At 49.9% G+C, this 17,523-nt stretch overlaps 1 protein-coding gene across 1 annotated transcript in view; it reads right to left on the minus strand.

The window, feature by feature from the left end:
• Positions 1-17,523, minus strand: part of STK10 (serine/threonine kinase 10) — a 149,131-nt gene that overhangs the window by 99,008 nt on the left and 32,600 nt on the right. The gene's annotated exons all lie outside the window — the stretch shown is intronic.

Below are 17,523 nucleotides of genomic sequence, written 5' to 3' on the forward strand. Positions count from 1 at the left end.
AGACACACAGACAGCCTAGCTGTGTAGCCACAAGCAAGCCACCTTCCCTCTCTAGGCTTGTTCCTTCCTGTGGAAACAGAGGTGGGCACGGCCATCAGCCCCTTAGGCCTCCCTGCACTAAGATGCCATTACTGGGTGGTGCTGGGAAACTCCTTAGCCCCCCAGATACAGCATGGAAGACAAACGTTATCCAACCAAGGCCTGCACCTGCGAAGCAAGTCCCTGGAGGCAGACACCAAAAGACCCAACAGTCAATACAGAAATGTCCTCAGCGTTATCAGCAGCCAGCAGCTGTGGGTAGTCCCAGAATCTCCCCATCTCTGAGCTCCAAACAATGCTGCCATTGTTGGGGCAGCCCACACCCCCAGGCCTCCCAGGAACACTGGGCCGGACTGAGTTCCTCCGCCCCTGGCCTCACCCACCACATTCGAAGGAAGCCTGGGGAAGGAATGAGGGCTGCTCTGGAGCAGGGTGAACCAAGTTCACCCATGGGCAAGGCCATCTGGAACAGAGGGAGTGACCTTGAAGTTCCTAAGTGTGTACATGGCATGGGGTGGGGTGGGGGGCATCTTGCCAAGGCAAAGGGGAGGGGTCATCTAAAGGATGACTTAGCTACCCCACCTCCTTTTACAGATGAGGAAACTCAGGTGGCTCCACACCCAAGCATGCATGCCCAAGTCCCAGGGCACCTCAGGATGGAAACGAGGCGATTCAAATTCAGGGGCCTAACTCCTTCAGGTACTATCTGGCCCAGTGGTCGCGAGCACTGAGGCTCTGGGGTCAAAGTCCCCTGAGCTTGAGTCCATCTCATCTTCCAGGAACGCCAAGATCAGGGCTAAGATCAGACTCTGTGTAGATGCTAACCGGACTTCAGCCCTAGCGGAGAGACAAAGGCAGTTCTGTGTCTGCAGGGACATATTTGATCCATTTGACCATCTGTCTCTCTGGCCACCATTCCCTAAAGCCAGCTCTGCTAAGGACAGTGCTGGACACAGAGGGGAACAAGCCAGTTCTGTCCAAGAGGCCCGGGATGGGCGTCCGTGTCTCAACTTCTCTAAGGGCAACCCCCAGCCTTCCCGGATTCACTACTCAAGGGACATATGTCTCCAAAGAACCAAATCACCCACGTTAACCAAGGTGAGCACTGGGTTTTCACTCTGGGGCCAGACAGATCTGAGTTCCGATTCTGGCCGGACACTAACAGAATGACCTTGGGACAAGTAACTTCAGAGGTCTGAGCCTCGGTTTGCTCATCTGTAAAGTAGGGGTAATGGTGGAGCCTGCCTTCCCGGTAGTGATCACATGGGATCACACAGGGAAAGCCTGTAGCTCAGAGCCTGGCATCCAGTGAGTACAGCGCAACCTAATATTAGCGGCACCGGAGCTGGGTCCACGTGGAAACTGAAATCACCACGCTTAGAGACAGCCCTGCACCAGCGCCTGTGCAAGGCTGGAGAAACAACAGCTGTCCTGGGCAAGCTCACACTTCCCACAGGACAATAAAACACTGCACACACACACTGTGTAGCGTCCATCTGTCCACAGCACACGTCACCAACTCACATACGTACGCCTTACTTTTATTGTCTGTTGTCTGCCTCCCCCTCCTCCCTCCCCCTGTAGAATGTAAATTTCCAGAGGGCAGGCCTTTGTGTCTGTGCGCCAGCCCCTAAACTGCCTGGCACACAGTCGTTGCTCCCCAGGAAACATTTGTTGTCGAATGAATGATTGACTGAGTGAATCATCACTACCCTGCCTACCCGAGGGAGGTGAGAGGCCAATCACATGAGATCGTGCATGTGGAATGCCAGACACAGGTAAATGTTATCATGACAGGGACAGAGGCCATGACGGCTGCAAGTGCTAAAGGTTCCACCAGAGACAACCCAGCCCCAGGGCCAGGAAGAAGGAAGCAGTCCAATAAACACAAGGAAAGTGGAACACAGCCCCACAGACCCCCGCACCTCCTTTGTCTCCACACTCCTTCCGGCAGCACTGGAATAATCGGCTCCTATGTCGGACCAGGAAGGAGCGTAAATCCAGAGTGGTCACCTGGCTGGGGCAGGGCAGACTGGGAGCGTGTGCCTGTGCAGAGGACAGCCACACCCAGCCTGACTCACAGAGGCTGCAAGGGAATGGGCCCGTGGGGCCAGAGTCACTGATCCTTCAGGCCAAGTCAGATGTCTGGATTCTTATATGAAAGGTGTGGATTTATAAAGGGTCACACCAATTCAAATAATACAAAATGTTTGCTGTTCAGGAATAACTTTTTTTGGGGGGGATGGAGCTTTTTTGGGGGGTGGGAGGATGAACTCTCGCTCTGTCACCAGGCTGGAGTGTAGTGGCGTGATCTCAGCTCACTGCAACCTACCCCTCCCAGGTTCAAGCGATTCTCCTGCCTCAGCCTCCTGAGTAGCTGGAACTACAGGTACGCACCACCATGCCCAGCTAATTTTTGTATTTTTAGTAGAGATGGGGTTTCACCATGTTGGCCAGGGTGGTCTTGATCTCTCTTTTTTTTTTTTTGAGACGGAGTTTCGCTCTTGTTATCCAGGCTGGAGTGCAATGGCACGATCTTAGCTCACTGCAACCTCTGCCTCCTCGGTTCAGGCAATTCTCCTGCCTCAGCCTCCCGAGTAGCTGGGATTACAGGCACGCGCCACCATGCCCAGCTAATTTTTTGTATTTTTAGTAGAGACGGGTTTCACCATGTTGACCAGGATGGTCTCGATCTCTTGACCTCGTGATCCACCCGTCTCGGCCTCCCAAAGTGCTGGGATTACAGGCGTGAGCCACCGCGCCCGGCCGGTCTTGATCTCTTGACCTCGTGATTTGCCCACCTCAGCCTCCCAAAGTGCTGGGATTACAGGCATGAGCCACCATGCCTGGCCCAGGAATAACTTTCAAACCTTGTTTTTCCTCTGTTTTCACACCATAATCATCAACATAGAAGACATCTGTGACCAGATGTGGGGGTTCTTCCCTACACACAAGCAGCGAACACTAGCTGTGTGTCCTCCAATTCAATTCCAAAACTATCTACCGGGAAACAGTGTCACATCTCACAGGCTGAGAGCTCAGCCCCCAAAACTGTGCCCCTCCACCCCACATACCAGTTGCAAGTCCAGGCCTCTGGACCTTCTGACTGACTAACCTCCAGTTGAGGTTCCCATGACCGCTGCTTTGGGTTTGGTTAATTTGCTGGAACTGGCTCACAGAACTCATGGAAATATTAACTTACATTTATTCATTATAAAAGATACTACAAAGGATACAGATGAAGGGATGCGCACGGTGAGGCTGGGGGAAGGGGGCTGGGGCTTCCATGCCCTCCCTGGGCATCCCACCCTCCAGGAAGTTCCACCTGGTCAGCTGTCCAGAGGATCTCTGAATCCTGTCCTCTTGGGTTTATATGGAGACTTCATTACGCAGGCATGACTGACAACCACGTATAGAGATGTGATTAGAAAAATAAGCACACAGTCTAAACCCAGCAAGGCCTGCTGCTCAGACATTTTTTGGCCTCTCTGTGTGGCATTCCTTCCTCTAAGACTCCTGGAATCAGAGTCTCTTGACCCACAATCAAGTTAGAGTCCCGCCTTAGTCAGGTGACAGGAGGACGGGAGGTCAGAGAGAGAGACTCTGTTTCCTGATGCCTGCTTCTGAGGCCTAACTCACCCAACGTTATAAGGAAAGATTGTAACAAGGACAATGGGAATTATGAGCCAGGAACTGTGGATGAAAACCAATACACATGTGATCGTATTACACCTGCCATTGGCGTAGCCTGTCGGGGTGGTTTACACATCTGTTGGCTGATCTGGACTATAAGCAACACGCCTGTCCTGCTAGTTAAGATGCCTGGCTTGGAGTCACACCGTGAAAGCCACAAGCAGGTTTGGGACCCTCCTACACAGCTGCTGTCTGCCAGCTGGGTTTCCAACCCTGGACACACTGTGATGGTCAGCACCATCACCCCTGATGTCCAGATGAGGAGTCTGAAGCTCAGAGGCACAAAGAGATGTGTCTGAGGTCACACAGCAGGACAGGGTGCAGCCAGATTCCAATCCCACTCTGTGCATGATCAACTGAAGGAATGAGGGTGTGAGTGACAGGGTTTGGGGGCGGAGGGAAGCAGGGCTGGGAGGTGCCTGGAGAGGACTTCTGCAGGGGAAGGGGAAGGTCGGATGGTGCACTGGACTGACAGGAAGGCCACATGGAGATGCCTGGTGACATGGTGGGTGACAATGGTGACATGGTGAATGACAATCCCCCATGCTCTTGTGCATGTGACACAGACAGCCCAGGCCACTGTTCCAATAGCAGGATCTCAGCAAAGCCCTAGGTTACCTACCTGCTGCTTCACAACTCCACCTGCTCCAGACCACCAGCTGCACTCGGAGGGTCATTGCCCAAGGGAGCAGCTGTACGGGCGCCCTGGCACGGGCCTCCTCCCCACCAAGCCCTGCCAATAAACATTCTGCTGGATGGCTCCTCAAGTGGAAGGGTGCGGGTCACAGACTGTGTTCTTTGAACTGTTCCCAGTGATGCCCCGAGCCTGGCACCCAGAGAGGGGCACTGTAGGGAGCAGGCGAGAAGGCTTTGGAGCTGGGCAGACCTGGGCTGGAACCTGGCTATGACACGTAGGACAAGCCATTCTCCTTCACCTTTCTAACCCGTGGTCTTCACATCTGTAAAATGGGGGTGACATCTCAATCTCGGGCCAGGCACAGTGGCTCATGCCTGTAATCCCAGCACTTTAGGAGGCTGAGGCAGGTGAACTGCTTGAGTCCAGGAGTTAAAGACCAGCCCTACTCTACAAAAAATACAAAAATTGGCTAGGTGTGCTGGCACATGCCTGTAATCCCAGCTACTCGGGAGGCTAAGGAGGGAGGATTGCTCGAGCCTGGGAGGCAGAAGTTGCAATGAACTGAGATCATGCCACTCCACTCCAGCCTGGGTGACAGAGCAATACAAAAGCAAACAAACAAACAAAACTCAGTCCCACAGAACTGTGACAATCTGGTGAGATAATCATGAAAGAGCCCATCCGGCACAGGCCTAGCACAGAAAACATTCCTGACGAGGCCAACTAACCACGTCATCATGTTTCTGCCTCCTTCCTTTCGTCACCACCCGCTGCCTCCTGATTCATCCTCTAGGCCAAGGAGCTGCGAGCCTCCTCCCCCACTTTCCCTCCCTGGGCCTCAGGGTGTCCCCTCTGTAAAATGGGCATGTCGATACAGTAATAATACACCCACCTCCAGGGCTGCAGAGCCTGTGCAGACTTTAAAGTGCTTTACAAAGTGCTCCTGTGTGTGTGTCCCAACAACTGGGTACCCCAAAGGCCCAATCCAGAGGGAGGGCAGGGGTTAGTGAGTGCCAGGGAGCCCCAGGAGGACCAGGACCCCACAACCCATGGAAAGGGTCCTGGCACCCAAAACTGCCAAAAAGGGATGCCTCGGGCCGGGTGACCACAGATCCAGACTTCAGAACTGCAGAGATACAAGGGCTAGGACAAAATGGGCAGACTCAGTTGAAAGTCCTCCTTGGGATCCTCCCTTCCAAGCCCCGAGAGTTATGGATTAGGAAATAGAGGCCCAGGAAAGGGATGATGCTTATCTCGGGTCACATAGCTAGTTGGTCCCAGGTCCAGGCAGAACTCAGGTCTCCTGAGTCGGGCACGGTGGCTCATGCCAGTAATTCTAGCACTTTGGGAGGCTTAGGAGGGCAGATTACGTGAGGTCAGGAGTTTGAGACCAGCCTGGCCAATATGGTGAAACCCCATCTCTACTAAAAATACAAAAATTGGCCAGACATGGCGGCACGTGCCTATAATCCCAGCTACTGGGAGGCTGAGATAGGAGAATCGCTTGAACCTGGGGGGCAGAGGTTGCAGTGAGCTGAGATTGCACCACTGCACTCTAGCCTGGGTGACAAGAGCAAATCAATGTCTCAAAAAATAAAATAAAGAAAGAAGAACTCAGGTCTCCTGACTCCAGCCCCGGATCCCTTCTGCCACACTGAGCAACTTTCTAAAGTACATAGCACCGTTAGGTACTTCTGGGTATCACATTCTCTTTACAGTTCTGGCTATTTTAAGGTCAGATACGCAATCTCTGTTGGTGACCAAGGGCTGGTCTCTGAGACCAGGATGACAAGCCACAGAAACCCTGGCCTGCAATGTGAGGTCATGTGGGGACACACGTGGACAGCAGGCCCATCCCATCCATGCCCTGCTCTTGATCCTGGGACCTGTACTTCCTCTTCACGGAATGTTCAGTTTGAGGCAAGAAGTCATACTGAGAAAAGCCCACAGTTACTCCTTCAGGGAGGGTAACCATGGCGTCAGCCAACTTCCTCATCAGAAAGTCTTGGGGAGCGCTCTTGTGCTGGGCCACCCCAAAGGAACTCTGGCTGCTCTTGACAATCAGACTCCTGCTCCACCAAGGGCAGGTATGTCCTGTCTCTTTTCATCTCCCCAATGCACATCTACCATGGACAGACTTCACACCGGGTCCCACGCTGGGGACCAAAGAGAACAGAAAGCAAGGAGAGGCAGGATGAAGGTGACAGTTGATACTTACTGAAGCCCTTGTGTGTACCCAGTCCTGTTGTAGACCTTTTCTTTCTTTCTTTTTTTTGATGGAGTTTCACTCTTTGTTGCCCAGGCTGGAGTGCAATGGTGCAATCTCGGCTCACTGCAACCTCCACCTCCCAGGTTCAAGCAATTCTCCTGTCTCAGCCTCCCAAGTAGCAGGGATTTACAGGTGCGCGCCACCACACCTGGCTAATTTTTGTATTTTTAGTTGAGACGAGGTTTCACCATGTTGGCCAGGCTGGTCTCGAACTCCTCACCTTGTGATCCGCCCATCTCGGCCTCCCAAAGTGCTAGGACTACAGTCATAAGCCACTGCACCTGGCCAACCCTTTCTATTTTTAAACAAATATTAGCTCAGTTCTTCCTATGGGCACTACTGTGAAGATCCCCATTTTACAGTTGAGAAAACTGAGGCACAAGGAGAGAAGGAACTGGCTCTGGTCTAACAATTAGTAAGTGGCAGGCAGGAGAGGGATTGCGAGCCTGCGGGCTCCACAGGCTGGCCTTTGTGTTTTTCAAAGCAAAGATCCTGGTACCATTTCTGGGTCCCTGCCTCTCACCCCTGCAACCATCACCTCCTGAACACACACACACACACACACACACACACCTTGACATACATGTTCAGGAAGTTCATAGGCCCCTCAATAGCCTATTTTTGGACTCCCTAGGCCAGGAGTCCTGGCTTAAATGCCCTCCAGCTCTGGGTTGCTAACTTACAGTGTACTACAGCCTGCCTATATGGAAAAAAGGTCTTCTAACACACTTCACTGGAATTCTTTGTTACCTACTTTCCTCAGTTTTAATAGAGACATGGGGTGAGAAACATTTCATTTCCTTTTAATTTTACAATAAGAAAAATAGTGCATGGCACACACCAATGACCAACAGTCCTCAGCCTCAGTATTGGGGCACGTAAGGGAGTGGTGAGGTCTGAGGCTAACTGGAGGGGACATCCACCTGATGGGCAGTGGCTGTTCAGCCCTAGGCAGCTGCTGCCATGCAGAAACATCTCCAGATCATTCAAGAAAAGTCAGAAGGCCAGGATTTTACATGGAATCTGACAAAATGAGAGCAACAAATTTCTAAAAACATCATGCACACCAAACAAAATAGTGCCCGCAGCCCCAGTCTGGCCCAGTTTATGGCCTTGCTCTAAGAGTTCATACACATAGGTCAGGGGCCATGGGTCACAGCCTGTCTGGTTGGTTGACACATTGCCACCCCCAACAGCAAGAGGCTATGAGTGGTAGGGAGCAGTGCTTCTCTACCAGGGCGACCTTATCCCCCAGAGGACATTCGGCAACATCTGGAGAGAATTTTGGTGGAAATGTGGTGCTGGCAGCTAGTGGGTGGAGGCCAGGGATGCTGCACATCCTGCAGTGCCCAGGACAGCCCCACTGCTAAGAATCATCACACCCAAAATGTCCACGGTGCCAAGGCTGAGGAACCCTGGGACAGACCAGAGCCCAAAAGGTCAGGAGCTGCTCTGGGGGGGTCACTGCAGAAGTGGGAGCCGGGGTGAGGCCTGGCACCCCAACTTAGGCAGCATCTCTGTGCTATTTTCTCTGTGACCCACAAGGGCTTCTACATATATTTCAACAGAAGATGATTCTGCAGCTGAAAACACTATAGCCCAGGTGTAGACAGTGAGAGCTGAGAAATAAGCCAGGGGGGGCAAGACCACTGGCCTCAGGATGGGGAGACGTGGGTCCAAGACCAGACTCTGTCCCCAACTAAGTGATCCTGGATAAGTCACCTCATCCTCAAGAAGACCATCCCCAATCAAGAATGACCTTGTGGGGCCTGGCCCAAATGTTCCCATCCTGTGGCATGTCCCCCAGTAGAGATACTCTGATCGGAAGGTGAATTGGGGGGCTCCACACAGCACCAAGGGCCGAAAGTAGTCCTCAGTTCCCTCTCACTTTACCACATCCAGCTGGCACTCACACACTACAAAGTCCCACCGTGACACTCTCCTGGGAGGGCTGTGCCCAAGCTGAAGGCTTTAACAGGCAAAAGGATCAGGCTGTCACTCAACAGAATCCGTTCATTTTCTTTTATTTGTTTGTGGTAATTGGGTCCTAGTTTTCCATTTAGGGAGTAAGAAGAAGGGTTTTTGTTAAAATATGTTCAGTTTCTGAAAAGTGAGTCACCTTAAAATATACATAAACTAGGTCCAGGTGCGGTGGCTCACACCTGTAATCCCAGCACCTTGGGAGGCCGAGGTGGGTGGGTCACAAGGTCAGGAGTTCAAGATCAACCTGGCCAACATAGTGAAACCCCATCTCTACTAAAAATACAAAAAATTAGCCAGGCATGGTGGCAGATGTTTGTAATCCCAGCTACTTGGGAGGCTGAGGCAGGAGAATCGTTTGAATCCAGGAGGCGGAGGTTGCAGTGAGCCAAGATTGCACCATTGCACTCCAGCCAGGGTGACAGTGCCAGACATCATCTCGAAAAATATATATATATATTTAATATATATTTAATATACAATACATATTATTAAAATATTTTTTTATATATTAAATATGTATTTTATATATATATTAGAATATATATATAAACCATTAAGGAGGTAGGGAGGAGAATGAATGAAGTTTGAAAGAGGCAGCCCTATGAAGAAGGTCTTTTTTTTTTTCCTAAACTGGGTCTCATTCTGTTGCCCTGGCAGAGTGCAGTAGTGTGATCATGGCTCACTGCAGCCTCCACCTCTCAGGCTCAGCCTCCCGAGCAGCCAGGACCACAGGTGCACACCACCACATCCAGCTACTTTTTCAGAGGGGGTTTCCCTGTGCTGTGCAGGTTGGTCTCAAACTCCTGGGCTCAAGTGATCCTCCTGCCTCGGTCTCCCAAAGTGCTGAGATTACAGGCACACACCATGGCGCCCAGCCCCAAAAGGGTCTCATACAGCACACTGTTACTGCTGATATTCAGCAGTGAGAACAGCAAGTTTCCATCCACAGGAAATACCCAGGAAGACTCCAAGCCTCCAGGGCCTTCAATGCCAAGCAAAGGAGTAATTGCCTCGGTAGTCAGCAGTGAGACAGATTCCCGCGCAGATAAAACTGCTGAAAAGAGCTCTGGCCAGGGAAAGCCTGGGATAGAGGGACTTTGAACTTGACCTGTGCTGGGTCTCCAGGGCGGGTAGGGGCGCTTTCCTCACTCTCAGCTGATGTCCTCATCCACCCTGACCCTGACATCACCTTTCTCATCGTTTGGGGGTGAAATGATCACAGCAAAGCCTCAGAAAAGTTCACCAGGTCAAAGGTGGAGAAGCCAGAAGAGAAGGGGCTGCAGGAAACAGAGGACTCACAGTGGGTAGTGAGAATGGTGGAAAGACAGAGCTGGGGGAGAGGGGGCAGAGAGACAGTGGCATTTCCCACGCACCACTCTGCACCAGACACTGCTGCCCACATCCAAACTGCACTTCTCCCTGAATCCTGATAACAATGCCACAGGCAGGGTTTTATTTTCATGGTCTCCATTTCAGAGATAAAGAAACAGACACTCAGAGACGAGCTAAAATCCCAGTTAGTGCCAAGAACCCGGACTGGACCCCAGTTCCTCCACCACGTGGCAGGGAAGAGGACAGCAGAGTCAGAGACTGACTCCATTAATAGCTGCCGGGAGGGCAGGGTGCCTGGCTCGCCCCCCGCCCCGTCCCTCCCCCCCAGGTTTCCCAACACCTACAGTGAGATCACAACTCCACCCCTGACCTTGGCTCCTGCGGCCCCTCCCCAGGCCCCTCTCTGTCTCTGAAGGCAGTGGGCATGCTCTGGCCTCGGGGCTTTCTTTCCCACTCTCTATTTTCCTGATCCTCCCTCTACCCCTTCCTCTCAAACACCACCTCCTCAGAGGGGCCTCCCCTGACCCACACTTGAAGTGGTTTGCCCTTCCCTGGACCACACCTCCCGATTTTGTTTTTTCGCTCTTTGTCTTTTTGAGACAGAATCTCACTCTGTCATCCAGGCTGGAGTGCAGTGGCATGATCTCTGCTCTCTGCAACCTCCACCTCCCATGTTCAAGCAATTCTCCTGCCTCAGCCTCCCAAGTAGCTGGGATTACAGGCATGTGCCACCACGCCCAGCTAATTTTTGTATTTTCAGTAGAGACAGGATGTTTCACTATGTTGGCCAGGCTGGTCTCGAAGTCCTGACCTCAGGTGATCCACCCGCCTTGGCTTCCCAAAGTGCTGGAATTATAGGCATGAGCCACCAAAGCCCAGCTCACCTCCCGATTTTATATCCGTCCCGATTTTATATCCGCCCTGATCACTACTGGAGTTACATGTTCATGCACTGTTAGCTGTCTCCCGCATGCAGACTGGAGGCTCCATGACGATGAGGACCCTTTTTCTCTCCCTCACTGATGAATCCCCAGCCCCTACAATGGGGGCCTTCCACTTAGCAGCTGCTCAGCAGCATGTGCCGCGGGCCATCTAGACTCGGTTCACATTACTCTGCCGCTCTCCCTCTGCCATGCGCAGCCACAACAGCTTCTGTCGGGTCCTCTGCAGGCTCCTGCCTCAGGGCCTGTGCACTTCCTATTCCCTCTACCTGGCGCTTTCTGCCCCCACACATTTGGAGGTCTGCCTCCATCTGGTCTTTTGGCTCTCAGCTGAAACGTCACCTCATAAGAAAAGCTTCTCTGTCCATTGTGTTTACAGCACCTGATCCTGACCCTACCCAGGAATGCTTCTGCGTTTCCCCCTGATTTTTCTTCCACTCACTTGTCACTTGCCCAAGGCCTCTCATCTACTTCTTCATCGGCTTTCACACCATCTGTTTCTGCCACTAGACTTTGAGACTCGTGAGGCCAGGGGCCTTCCCAGCTCTGTTAGTGACATGGAGTTGGTAGCTTGAAACTGATCACAGTGGGGATGTGTACATTTAGAAATGCGAAAATGCCAGGCACCAGAGCTTTTCTTCCCAAAGAACTCACTCTTGCTCCTGTAATACATGTTGGAAAAGAGACCCCGTCCTTGAAAGACTTGCCCAGAGACCAAAATCTGGCTCAGGCTGAGGGTGGAGGATGGGGGTAGTTATGAGCAGAGGAAATTCATGAGGTTAGCCCAGGCTTTCTTGTACTCACTCATTTTGGGACATGGGCGTCATCTAGGGCTTCACTGTCTATGCTGTCCCATACAGGAGCCACTAACACACTATTGAATGTTCAAAATGTGGCGAGGGTAGACCTAAATGTATCATTTTGTTCTCTTCTAATTCATTTAAATTTTAAAACTGAGGCCCGGCACAGTGGTTCACGCCTATAATCCCAGCACTTTGGGAGGTTGAGGCAGGTGGACCATAAGGTCAGGAGTTTGAAACCAGCCTGGCCAACATGGTGAAACCCCGTCTCTACTAAAACTACAAAAATTAGCCAGGCATGGTGGTACATGCCTGTAGTCCCAGCCACTGGGGAGGTTGAGGCAGGATAACCACTCGAACCCAGGAGGCGGAGGTTGTGGTGAGCTAAGATTGAGCCACTGCACTCCAGCCTGGGCAGCAGAGCGAGACTCCGTCTCAAAAACAAGAAAAAAAAATTTTTTTAACTGAGATCTGGTTCAGCTACTAGGAAACATTTAAGAATGCTGGAACAACTCGGGTGTGTGAATCTACCTTTCTCAACTGCAAATTTTATGACATCTAAATACAGATCAAGGATTTCTGATGAAAATTTAGCTCCTGAATTAAGATGTGCTAAAAGTGTAAAAACACACTGGATTTGAAGACTTAGAATAAAAAAAGTAAAATAGCTCAGTAACTCTATATGGATTACATATCAAAATGATCATATTTTTATATACTGGGTTAAATAAATTATATTATTGAAACTAATTCCATCTGCTTCTTTTTGCTCTTTTAGATGTGCCTGTTAGAAATATAAAAGTATGTGTGTGGCTCACATTATAGTTCCACTGGTCTAGAGCATTTGAGTTGTTTTTCCCCAACTTGCACCATTTGATATTCAAAAGTAGAAGTAGTGATAAGAAACCACAGACGGATTTTGTCATGATTACAAACTCTGGACGAAAATGAGCTAATCTTGTCAAATTGCACATGGGGTGGTTTGGTGAATGACCTCCACCCCACTCGGGGGAAAGTCTATCCCTCGCTGCCATGGCTACTGAAGGGACCCAAGACACTTGGGGAACAGCCAGTTTCTCATCCCAAAGTCCCTGAGAGCAGACCCCGGGTTCAGGACTGGTTTTGTCAAAGACATCCACATGGAAGATGGCTCCTAAAGCCACACAGAAGGCCAGGCCTGGTCACAAGATGGGTCTGAGAACCATCACACGGAAGAAAATATCAAAGGCTTGGTACATCCTTCAACCTGTAACTCTGGATTTCTCCCTTCTGCACTTTTGCCATTTGCTGGTCTCTCTACTTTGACTGCTCTTCCTTCTCTTATCTCCCTGGAGGGCTCCTATGCATCCTGCAAGACCCAGTTCAAATGTCCCTTCCCCTGAAGCCTCCCCTGACCAGAGGATGTTCCACATCACATCCCTGGGCTCCTGCACTAGTCTATTCATACCACTTCTCAAACTGCCTCAATGTTTTTCTCTTGTCCTCTCAACCCTGACTTCTTTCTGTAACACAGAATATGCCTCTCCCCTACAGAAAAGTAGCACTGGGTCTCCATTACCTAAAACAGTGGTTCTCAAGCTTAAACGTGCATCAGCGTCACTTAGATTGCTGGGCCCTACCTTAACATGCCAATTGCTGGGCCTCACCTCAAAGTTACTGACTTAGTAGGCCTCAGGAGGGGCCTGATATCCTGCATTGTCTAACCAAGTCCCAGCTGAGACTGATGAGCTGATCCAAGGGCTGTACATTAAGAACCACTGCAGTAAAAGATCGAAGGCGAAGTCTTCACCTTGGCATGCGGGACCCTCCACAACATGGCCTCCAATCACTTCATCCCCCTCATCTTTCGCCACATGCTGCCCCGGTCCTGGACTAGCCATCTTCCAAATGTGCTGTACCTGTCATGCCTCCACCCCGCTGCCCATGCTGTCCCTTCTGCCTGACATCCTTTCCCCCTTTATATCCACCCAGTTCCAGAGCCGCCTTCCTTGATCTCACAGCACGAGAAAGTAACAAACCGTAGACTGTCAGGGAAGCTACAAAACAGGAGGGTAAGAAATGGTCTTGGCCGCAGCAGTGGGCGTAGGATGAGTGGGATGAGAAAGCACCAGCCTTAAAGTGACAACTTAGGGGCAGAAAAGTCTAGTGTATTTATTTCAACAACAGCATGACAGTCGCAATCTAGTTAGGAACTGTTTTTGGCTCTACCTGGTTTTCCAGCTCTGCCACTTGCTAGCTGTGTGGCCTGGGGAGCAGCCTGCACAGCTTTTTTGTTTACCATTTTCTTTTGTAAGATGGGATAAAGCAACAGCCTCACAGAATGCAGATTAAACCACTTAACGCAAGTAAAACTCATAGCAAAAGGCCTAGCACACAGTAAACTCTCAATAAATGCCAGCTATTATGAGCAGTATGTTTGGAACTGGGAAAGTAAGGGACTTGGTACCCAGCCACAATCAATGATGGAAATAGAAGCATAATAGAGATTTTTCTTAATGGGTACATAGCCAGCAGTCCAACAAATGCTGTATGCACAGAGAGGAAGATGAATGGACAGGAAAGTGGGTGGCTGGGTGGGTGGGTCAATGGGAGATCGCCTTTGGTTAATATCAAAAGTGGCTCTGTGAGGCCAGTTTGGCAATAGACACTTAGGAATCTTAAAAATTCTCATAAAAAAGCTCTCGGACAAGAACACACACACACAAAATCAAAAGATGTCCATCACAGAGTTGTTTATAACAGCTCCCTCCACCCAAAAAAAGGAGCAGCCTAAATGCAAACCAATAGAGAAGGACGCAGCACAGTCAGAAGATGAGTTTCTTTGGAAGAATAAAAAAATGAAGATAAAAGTGTTTCTCCACTGGCATGGAAAGATGTTCTTTTTTTTTTTTGAGATAGAGTCTCGCTCTGTTACCCAGGCTGGAATGCAATGGCATGATCTCAGCTCACTGCAGCCTCCGCCTCCTGTGTTCAAGCAATTTTCCTGCCTCAGCCTCCCAAGTAGCTGGGATTACAGGTGCACGCCACCAAGCCTGGCTAATTTTTTGTATTTTTAGTAGAGAAGGGGTTTTGCTATGTTGGCCAGGTTGGCCTTGAACTCCTGACCTCAGGTGATCCACCCGTCTCAGCCTCCCAAAGTGCTGGGATTACAGGCGTGAGCCACTGTGCAAGGCCAAGATGTTCTTAATATATTTGAAATAAAAAGAGTAAAAGGTAAAGTAACAGGTATGGTATGAATTCACATTTTTTTAGACGAAGTTTTGCTCTTGTTGCCCAGGCTGGAGTGCAATGGCGCGATCTCGGCTCACTGCAACCTCTGCCTCCTGGGTTCAAGCGATTCTCCTGCCTCAGCCTCCCGAGTAGCTGGGATTACAGGCATGCGCGACCACACTCGGCTAATTTTTTGGATTTTTAGTAGTGACGGGGTTTCACCATGTTGGCCAGGCTGGTCTGGAACTCCTGATCTCCGGTGATCCACCCGTCTCAGCCTCCCAAAGTGCTGGGATGACAGGTGTGAGCCACCTCGCCCAGCCATGAGTTCACATTTTAAAAAAATCTCTGTGTGTGTATACAGAAAAATTCCAGAAAATGTATTCCAGATGTTATAAGTGATTATTTCTGGGTAAAAATTTGAATAATATCTTTTTTTGCTTTTCTTATCATTTTTCTCTCATGCCCATTTTTATTTATTTGTTTGTTTATAGAGGTGAGGTCTCTCTATGTTGCCCAGGCTGGTCTTAAACTCCTGGGCTCAAGTGATCCTCCTGTCTCAGCCTCCCAAAGTGCTGGGATTATAGGTATAAGTCACTGTGTCTAGCCTATTGTGTAATTTCTTAAAAGAAGGAAAAACTGGCTGGGCACAGTGGCTCACGCCTGTAATCCCAGCTACTTGGGAGGCAGAGACAGGAGAACTGCTTGAACCTGGGAAGTGGAGGTTGCAGTAAGCCAAGATTGTGCCATTGCACTGTAGCCTGGGCAAAAAGAGCAAAACTCCATCTCAAGAAGAAAGAGAGAAAGAGGGAGAGACAGAGAGAGAAAGGAAGGAAAAGAAAGAAAGGAAGAAAGCAGGCAGACAAGAAATAAAAGAAGAGGAAGAGGAGGGGGAGGAGGAGGAGGAAGAAGGGGAGAAGAAGAAGAGGAAGAAGAAGAACCACCACCACCAGCACTTTAAACGGCAGCTCCCTGAATTAGGACAGAAGAAACCCACAGTCTCGGGTGGTAAGCCTGAGCTGTGTGACCAGGAGCAAGGGGCCTGCCCTTTCTGTGCTTCTGTTCCCTCCTCTGGAGAAGGGTGACGCCTGGTAACTCTCCCTCGTTTGTTCTCCTCCGGAGGACCCTGAAGACTATAGATAAACAAGGGCTTTGAAATCTGAATCTGAGAATCAAGTGCTGGCAGTTTTATTCCCCCAATGCCACCTGAGAGATTCCTCAAGGAAATGCTCAGAGAGGTAAAGGAAAGTTGGCCTGGGCCCCAGGGCTAGCTAGTTTTCGGGGACAGAGCTCTGAATGGGCTAGAGGGCTCAAGTTCTCAGCCCCCTCAGCCGCTGGCTTCCCCTTACAGGGCTTCAGTAGTCCAGTCTGTGAAATGGGAAGAATACACAATGCTTTCTAGACAGCACTTTGTTATTCTTAAGCAGCAGGATTCTTCTCTCCAAGGAAATACAGATTTCTCCATTGAGCATCAGTAATTCCGCTCCTAAAAACGAGGTATTCTGTGCAAAAAAAAAAAAGCTAGGACTCTCTTTCCCATTACACCATGTTATATATCAACTCAATTCCCCACCAATTTCCTAAAATGTAACTAACACACAGTAAAACTCTCTTCATACATAATAAACTATCATGACAAGTATGGACGATGCTTAAAACATCCCTTTCTGATCACCAAATAATTAAGCACCATTAATAACTACTGCTGTGTGCAGTAACATGGCCCTGAGCTCTCTCTGCCCCAGCAACATCTGGGATGCCCAAACGCTTACATCTGATTCTGACATGCTTCCAATTACATCCAGCAATCACTCAAGACTTTTCCTGTCTTATATCTTTTTGTTATAAATGCCGTACTGGGTTTTTGGGACAAACATATAATGTTTTACATAGAAAACACTGGCTGCAAAAAAGCTTGGAGAGATATACATTCCAGGAATTCGGTTTTGTAAACTGAGAGGCATTAACACCAGGAGAATATAAATGAGACAGACTCAGGCAGGCCTGTCCCATGAAAGCCAGGGGACACTCCCCAGTTCCTTTACAGAAGTTGAGGGGTGGGCTGAGCATGGTGGCTCACATCTGTAATCCCAGAACTTTGGGAGGCCAAGGTGGGTGGATCACATGAGCTCAGAAGTTTGAGACCAGCCTGTCCAACATGATGAAATGCTGTTTCTGCTAAAAATACAAAAAAGTAGCTGGGTATTGTGGCACATGTCTGCAATCTCAGCTACTTGGGAGGCTGAGGCAGGAGAATTGCTTGAACCTGGGAGGCAGAGGTTGCAGTGAGCCGAGATCGCTCCACTGCACTACAGCCTAGGCAACAGAGTGAGACTCTGTCTCAAAAAAAAAGAAGTTGAGGGGTGGTGCTGAGTTTGGAAGATGGGGCTTGAAGCTGCATCCACACTGCTTGTCAAAGAATGAGGATGCTGATGGAAAATAGGGGCCTGGTAAAGAGACCGCTTCTTTACTGCAGCCATCGAGAAGGATCTCCACATAGCAGCTGTGGCAGTGGTAGAAGAGGTGCTGCTCGACAATGAATAAAACAGCCAACACTTACTGGGCTCTTACATGTGCCCAGCACTCTTCTCAGCACCTAGCATGAATTAACTCACTTAA

The sequence above is a fragment of the Aotus nancymaae genome, unplaced genomic scaffold (genome assembly GCF_030222135.1).
Source record: "Aotus nancymaae isolate 86718 unplaced genomic scaffold, 86718_ANA_hifiasm-v0.15.2.pri h1tg000015l_1, whole genome shotgun sequence".
NCBI lineage: Eukaryota > Metazoa > Chordata > Mammalia > Primates > Aotidae > Aotus > Aotus nancymaae.